Below are 7,832 nucleotides of genomic sequence, written 5' to 3' on the forward strand. Positions count from 1 at the left end.
TTCCTAGGCACAAAGAATACTGCATCATTATCAAAGCAAGCATAACCATAAATCTACATCAAACCATATAGTATATATCATTACCTTTGCAAAACTTGAGGTTTCCTCTTCCAGAACTAGATGTTGAAGACGGATGCTGCCCCTTCAAGACAAAGTGTTTGATGAAGCCAAATGTGTATTTTACCTTAGTGTTTTGTATTTGCTTTAAGGATGTCTTAGGTATAAATTACAGGGTTGTTTAAAGTGGGCTTTTTGCTGGATAACCCACCTCTTAACCCTTGACCATGTGATAAGATCAAGCACAAGTTTTCTGAAAATATTTTTCACATGTTTTGTAAAAATATCCTTTACTGCATAGAAAATGAATCTGTTCTTTTCTAAATGAATAGATTATTTCTTAAACTGATGTCTTGATTACGTGTTTTTGAAAATCATGTTTTATGCATCAAGTATCTTGACTCAGTCTTCTTTCTATCAAAACGAATAAGTTTCATTTCTTAAAAAGTTATAGTTATTATTTTGAAAATGACTTTGTTCTTCCTTAAATGAATAGATTCTTTTTTGTTTGGTGCCATGTTTCTTAAAAGGTTTTTCACAGCTTTATCTTTGCACCAAAGAGTTTGACTAAGTCTCCTACATCTAATAAAATCTCTCACTGCTCTCGAAAATAAATCTGTTCATTTTATTTTCAATTTGTTTTTTTTTTTAACTGCTTTAACTGTTTTTTAAAAGTCTGTTATAAAATGTTTCTTATAAAAGGAGAGTTGTTTCTGACTTGAAAGTAACGTTGAGAAAAAATGTTTACAACAGAGATTGAGGAGTTTTTCATTGAATAAGCACGAGTTCTTAAAAGTTTTTCAAAACCAGAAACTATGTTTGTTCTTGCTTGGTTCTAAGGCTTGGTTGGAGGTGTTGTCATTGTGTGCAATCTGTTCTACTGGTCTAAGTCAGATTTCTGCATTCTCTTTCCAGGTGTATTCATTTCATCTTTCAATTCCTTGTAAAGTGTGACTGTAAGACTCTTCTTGATAGGGTTTCTTGAAGAGTTGTGTGTGCTGGAATAGTGTTTTTCAGCAAGGTGTGCTATGTTCTTGTAAGGTTCAAGAACAGTGGTTGTGTAATTGTTTTGAGTTGTTCTTTAGTGGATTTTACCTTGGATTAGGTGAGACTAGATGTAGCTCATTTGAGTGAACCAGTATAATTGTGGTGTGTTCATTTCTTCCTTAATCTCTGCACTCAATAACTGTTGCATACGCTGATCTGTCAAGAAATAAATCTATTCAATTGAAGTTGAATTTGTTCATTCTAGGTTTGCTCATACTGTTCTTGTTTTCTGGAAAACCAACTGAATATCTCATGTAAAACTGAGTGTATTGTTAGAAATAATTGAAGTACTGGATTCTATGTAAATCAACTCAATCAATTAACAAGTGTATTCGAGTGTGTTGTTAATATTCAAGAATTGTGAACTGATTCAACTCTCTGATTTTCCTTTGCTGAAATTAGTGTGATCTTTGCCTGTTAATCAATCCACTTAATATCAAGAACTCACATCTCTAAATTACAGTTTCGTTAATATAAGTAGAAAAATAAATTTGTTCATATCAAAATAAATAGATTCTTTTACTCTGTCCTGTGATAAAACTGAATCTGTGCGAAAGTTTTATAAGCTCAATTCACCCCCCTCTTGAACTTAGGAACTATTGAACCCAACACTAGAGACCATAAGGTAGTCAAAAATAGTGGTTCAAACATATCTACTATCAATCCACCTCCATTTCAAAATTTGCATAGCGTAGAAACCACTAATCCTTCCTGACATATCAGTCCTATTGGCTTGATCCTCCTTCCTACCTGTTGCTTTACACTATCAACTCTTACTAGGCCACATGACCCAGATTACATCAGCACAATAGATTCCAATCATCCTTCTAAGACAAAATAACAACCAAGGTTTCACTACCACAACAGTTCACCTTTCATCCCCTCTTCCCCTTACTGATAAGTCTTGATGCAGAGGACAACATTCAGGTACTAGTCTGAAAGGTAATAAGTAAAGGAACCTATGAAATATTTATTCTACATCCCCTCTATTGAAGATGGGAGCTTTGATGTATCAAATCCACATGAAGTCTGAAGCTGTGTTGCTTTCTAGGTTTGGGTTTAGATTAGGGTGTTTAGAATCTTTGTAAGATCAGTCCTTGAAAGCCTACACAAAGCTTGATTAAATCTGTTTTAAGCAACTAAGTGTTTTTTCCAAGCAAAGGAAAAACAACCGATTGATTTATCGAAATAACCGGTTGTTTGTCACTTAGCTGGCTAAAATTTGAAACTGTTTTTTGAATCAGTTGTGTAACTGCTTTACTCATTCAACCGGTTAAATCGTGGTTTCAACCGGTTAAATGTGTGTTTTCATAACAATATTTTGAAAACCTATTTTAAACTATTTTAGTGAAACAAAACTGCCTACAACGGTAGCTTTTCAAAGGTTATAAATATAGCTTCATTTTCAAATCAAAATACACTAGAAATACAACAAGTATTCATTCAGATTTGAGAAAAAGTTTTGGTTTGTGAAAAAGTTTTGAAAAAGGCAAGAGTGTTTTCAAGCTTTGTTGTGTGGTGACAAGTGTTGATCATAGGATCTCTAGTTCTGTAAATCCAGGTGCTTTCTATCATGTTTAGTATCTTCTAATTGTTCATATTACATACTGTTTGTTGTTGAAATCCTGTAAGGGGGTGAGTAGGCTTTGTGGGATTCAAAGTCACCTCTTGTGGTGTGTTCTTGTAATCTGTGATTGATTGCTAGTGAAACTCAGTGGTTTGACTGAGAACTGGATATAGCTCAGGGATTGAGTGAACCAGTATAATCTTTGTGTGTAAATCTCTCTTTCTCTCAAACTCTCAAACTATTTGACATTTTCGCAACTATAAACAATCGATTAAATCGTGACTTTAACCGGTTGAAATTCTGATAATTGTTTTGTTGGATTGTTTGATTTCCTTTCCTTAAGTGCTTATCTGATTTGTTTGTTAAGGATACATTTTGAAGCAAGTGTTTGCAAAAATCTTTGATAAAACAATTCACCCCCTCTTGTTTAAGCCATTAATTCTTACAATTGGCATCAAGAGCTAGGTTCTTGAAAATTACTCAAGTCCTTGTTTCTGTTTTTTGAAAAATCTTTTTTGATGGCTGATAAAATGCCTTTTGGAGAAGGTGCTTCTATAAACAGGTCGCCACTGTTTTGTGGGGTTAATTACTAGTTTTGGAAAGTCATAATGAAAATCTTTATACACTTAACTGATTAGGGTATTTGGAAATCAATTGAAAATGGTCCTTTCATACCTCAAGTTAAGAGAGATGAAGTTTTTGTTAATAAACCTTCATCCGAGTGGACTGAGGCAGAAAATAAGAAAGTTAAGTTTGATTGGATAGCAAAAAATATTTTAACATTTGCTTTAAGCTGTGACGAGTTTTTCAGGGTTTCACAATGCAGCTCGACCAAAGAAATGTGGGACATCTTAGAGGTCACACATGAGGGCACAACTGATGTCAAGAGAGTTAGGAAGCATGCTTTGATTCAAGAGTAAGAATTGTTCAGGATGCAAAAGGGAGAATCTATATGTGATGTGCATAAAAGGTTTTCTCACATTGTGAATCTTCTTATGAGTCTTGGTAAGATGTTTGATGAAGAGGAGCTTAACATCAAGATACTGAAGTATCTTGATAGAACATGGCAGCCAAAGGTCACTGTCATCTCTGAATCAAAGGATCTCGCCTCAATGTCTGTGGCATCTCTGTTCGGTAAGCTTAGAGAGCATGAGATTGAGATGTATAGGCTTGTTGTTCAACAGAGTGAAGACAAGCACAACAAGAGCATACCTCTTAAGGCTTGCAAGCAGCAACCAAATTCCAGTGAAAGTGAAAAAGAGAACATAAGTCAGTTATCAAGAACATTCATCAAATTCTTGAGAAAAAGACAAGTTTCTAAAAGGTATGGTTCGAAGAAACCTAGTGAATTTAATTCTAATAAGTATACTTGTTGTGGCTGTGGAGAACAGGGTCATATCAAGGATGAATGTCCAAACAATGAAGTCAAAGAAAAAGGAGACTTCAAAAAGGAGAAAAAGGGAAAAGCTAAGAAAGCATATGTAGCATGGGATGACAATGATGTTTCATCCTCAAGTTCTTCAGATGATGAGGAAGCTAATTTGTGTTTTCTAGCATCAGTACCAAGTACCATGATGTGATTCCAATAGCATAGAAGAGAATGATTCTTGACATTCTTAGGAATCAACTTGAGTTGGACAATTGTTAGGCACTTTTTCTTAGAATTGGATCAATGCTCTAAGACAAGAACTCACCAAAACTAGCACCAAATCCAAACTCACATGGAAGTTCCTCATATTGTCAAATTGAACCAACAAAAAGAGGTAAAACTTAAAATCACCGAATAGAATTGGATAAGAAGCAAACTGAACCGAACAAAATGTAATTAAAAAGGCAAAGAACTGAAAATACTTGCTAGAAAATAAGAACAACCGAACCAAAAACTCAAGAACACAAGACAACATGAACAATTGAAAGAGAAGGAAGGAAGGAGAAGAGAATGCTCATGAAGATGGATGCAAGGTTGGATGATCACGCCACTAGAAGGATGGTTGTTCCTAGATGAGTGTGCTGCCGCCACTTGAGGACACCATGGATCCTTCAAGATAAGACTAGAGAAGAAGGCTCAAAAGCTCTCCAATGCTCACTCAAAATTTGAGTATAGTTTCTTTACTCTAAATTCAAATCTGAATTGTGAATGACCTAAGCCCTCCTTTTATAGGAGCAAGGGCTGGTCATGAAGCTTACAACATAAGCTAACCAAAAGACTCTTCATATGCTACTTACTAATAGCGCCTAAATGAAGCATGAAGAGTACTCTTCTAGAAAATTCTAAACTAATGCCTAAAGATGCTTTTACAAAAGAGGTATCTAAGGTTTCCCTCTAAGCACCTTTCCTAAAAACTATGTATTTAAACATTCTATATTATTTACAAATTTATAAAAGAAACTATAAAGAGAGATATTTAAATGAGGCCTATTCTTGAAAACTTGTAGACTTCTTTGGCTTTAGGCTTGATCCTCTCTTTATTTTATGTCTTCTTTTAATTTTGAAAAGACTAGAAGGAAGAACTTCAAATGTGTAGGTGAATGACCTCTCCCTTCATTAATAAAAGTCTCCTTTATTTGATTCTCATCATACCATGAGTTCTACTTCATCAAGTAAAGGTACCACCTACTATCAATTGCTTGATGCTTTTAGTGAAACTCATGATGAAGCCAACCAATTGGCATTTTATCTCAACCGGTTGAAAGGACTGAATAACTGGTTGGAAAATAGAGTTAAGTCTCTAAAGGAAGAGCTAAGTAAGACAAAAGAAGATTTTGAAAATCTGGAGTTAGTTTACAAAAATTCTTCTTGCAATTGTAAGACAAAAGCTTGTGAGAATTGTGAACTTCTTGAAAAGAAGATCCACTATCTTTTGAAAACTTTGGACAAGCTTACAACTGGAAAATCCAATTTTGAAGATGTTCTAGCATCTCAGAACTGTGTTTTTGGAAAAACAGGTTTGGATTTTTATCCTCAAAGCAAAGAAAATAAAATTTCAAAACCTTTTTCAAATGTATCAGAAAAACAATTGGTTAAAAAGTCGTTTCAACCGGTTTTTACATGCTTCTACTGCATGAAGAAAAGTCACTTTGTCAGGTACTGCAGGTTTAGTAAATTTCTTGTACCTAAGGGTATTTTTAAGTGGATTCCTAGATGTATTGTTGGTTCAAAAGAAAAATCTAACACAGAAGGTTCAAAATTCATTAAGGGATCAAATCTTGTAATTTGACAAAGTGTTGTTTTGCAGATTTCTGACTTTACTTGAAGGATCATTAAGGACAAGACCTCAAGAGGATTTCTGTACATACCAATGTCTTGTGCTGATTGCATGAACTACATACATTTATCTGAAATCTAAGAATGAAGTTCTTAGTTCTTCTTTGTTAAGAAAAATTGTTGCTTAAATCCAATTCAGTAGTTATACTCTATGGTTGATTCATAATTACTGTGTATTTCATTTACTTTTATACAATTGATATTATGTAAGCAATACTGATTGAATACAACATGAGAAATTGAAAATCTGTTTGTTTTTTCATCAGAACAGAAATTCAACCGATTGTTTCTTCAAAACAACCGATTGTTTTCTCTTTGACAAAAAATGGGCAAATATATTTTTTAATTGTTAAAATTATGTTTTGTGATTCTATTCAACTCAGTGACGTGTATGGTCAAGATTGTATTAATTGCATGTTTGAATACAATTTAACTTTGTTGCATTTGCTATTAATGGATCAGATTTCATTTATCTTGAAAATTAAAATTATTTTAATGCTTAGTCAAAATCACATATGAATCTGAACCTTTCTGGTTTGACTGACTATGCCAGCTTTATAGTTCAGATTTGATTCGCTTTTTGTGTTGAAAACAACCAGCTTTGACTAGGTTTTCTCTGCTATAAAATAAGTGCATACAGCTGCAGTATTCTCTCACACACACAACCAGTTATTATTCTCTTTTAATCTAAAAGCTTTCTCTGCAGAAATTTCTTTTGAAACAATGACTGGCACTCCTCCCTTAGCAAAAAGAATGAAATCAAGGGGTGTTAAGAGCGCTGGAAAGCTTGAAGGGTGGTTTTCGGGTGATGCTACTCTCATCAACAAGTATCTACTAGAAACAAGTAGAAGGAATGTAAACACACCAAAAGTTATCTCTTTCACATGGATGAAACAGCAGAAGCTGGATTCTGTGAGAAGTATCCTCAAGGAACAGAAATTTAAGAGATTCCTAGAGCTCACTAGGAACATATATCCTGATCTAGTGAAGGTATTTTACACTAACCTTCAATGTAGTGATGACTCACTTATTTCACATGTCAAGGGTGTAGATATGGTCATCATAAGTGATGCATGGTCTGCTGTGATAGGGCTGAAATCCTCTGGACAGAGGATCAATAGGGGAAACCTTGGAGTAGTGGAAGAGTTCAACAAAACCCAGTTTTACAAAGGTTATCTCAAGAATCCCCACTCCAAAGTGAGGAATTTTTCTGTTGGAGGAGTAAAGCTTAATGAAAGGCTTATGGCTTTCATTGTTTCATGGATTCTCACACCTAGGGGGAGCAATCATTCAACCCTTTATGAAGAATAACTCCTTTTTATCTACTGTATCATGAACAAAGTGAAGAACAACTGGATTCACACAATCAATGAACACATGCAAAAAACAATAAGGTTATGTGACTTTCATTATCCCTATGCCATTTTGATTTCTAAGTTTCTTCATTATTTTGAAGTGAACATAGAAGAGAGCTAGCTGAGGTAATCAATCCCTCTTGAGAAATCGACAGTGGATCCCTTAGTAAGATGGGATTTACTAAGATTGGTGGAAGATGGGTGAGCAAGGATGGTGACCTAGCTGGCCTAAGTGGAACAAATGAAGGTGATGAACCTGAAGAGGCAGCAATGCAAGATGAACCAACTGCTGAAACTCAAGATGATGATCAAAATGACACAAACATCGGAGAAAGGATGACTACAATGTCACCTTTTGGAAGGCTGATGATTAATCACATGGACACCTTTGCAGATAATCAAAGGAACCTCTACGACATGTATGAGTCAAGGTTCAGCAACATGGACACACATTTTTCCTCACTGGATGACCAAATTGAAGTAGTCCAGAGATAGATATTGGAACTACAATTTGAAAGGGAGGATAGTCCTTCATTCTAGC

Source organism: Phaseolus vulgaris, chromosome 11, assembly GCF_000499845.2.
Source record: "Phaseolus vulgaris cultivar G19833 chromosome 11, P. vulgaris v2.0, whole genome shotgun sequence".
In the NCBI taxonomy this organism is placed as follows: Eukaryota; Viridiplantae; Streptophyta; class Magnoliopsida; order Fabales; family Fabaceae; genus Phaseolus; species Phaseolus vulgaris.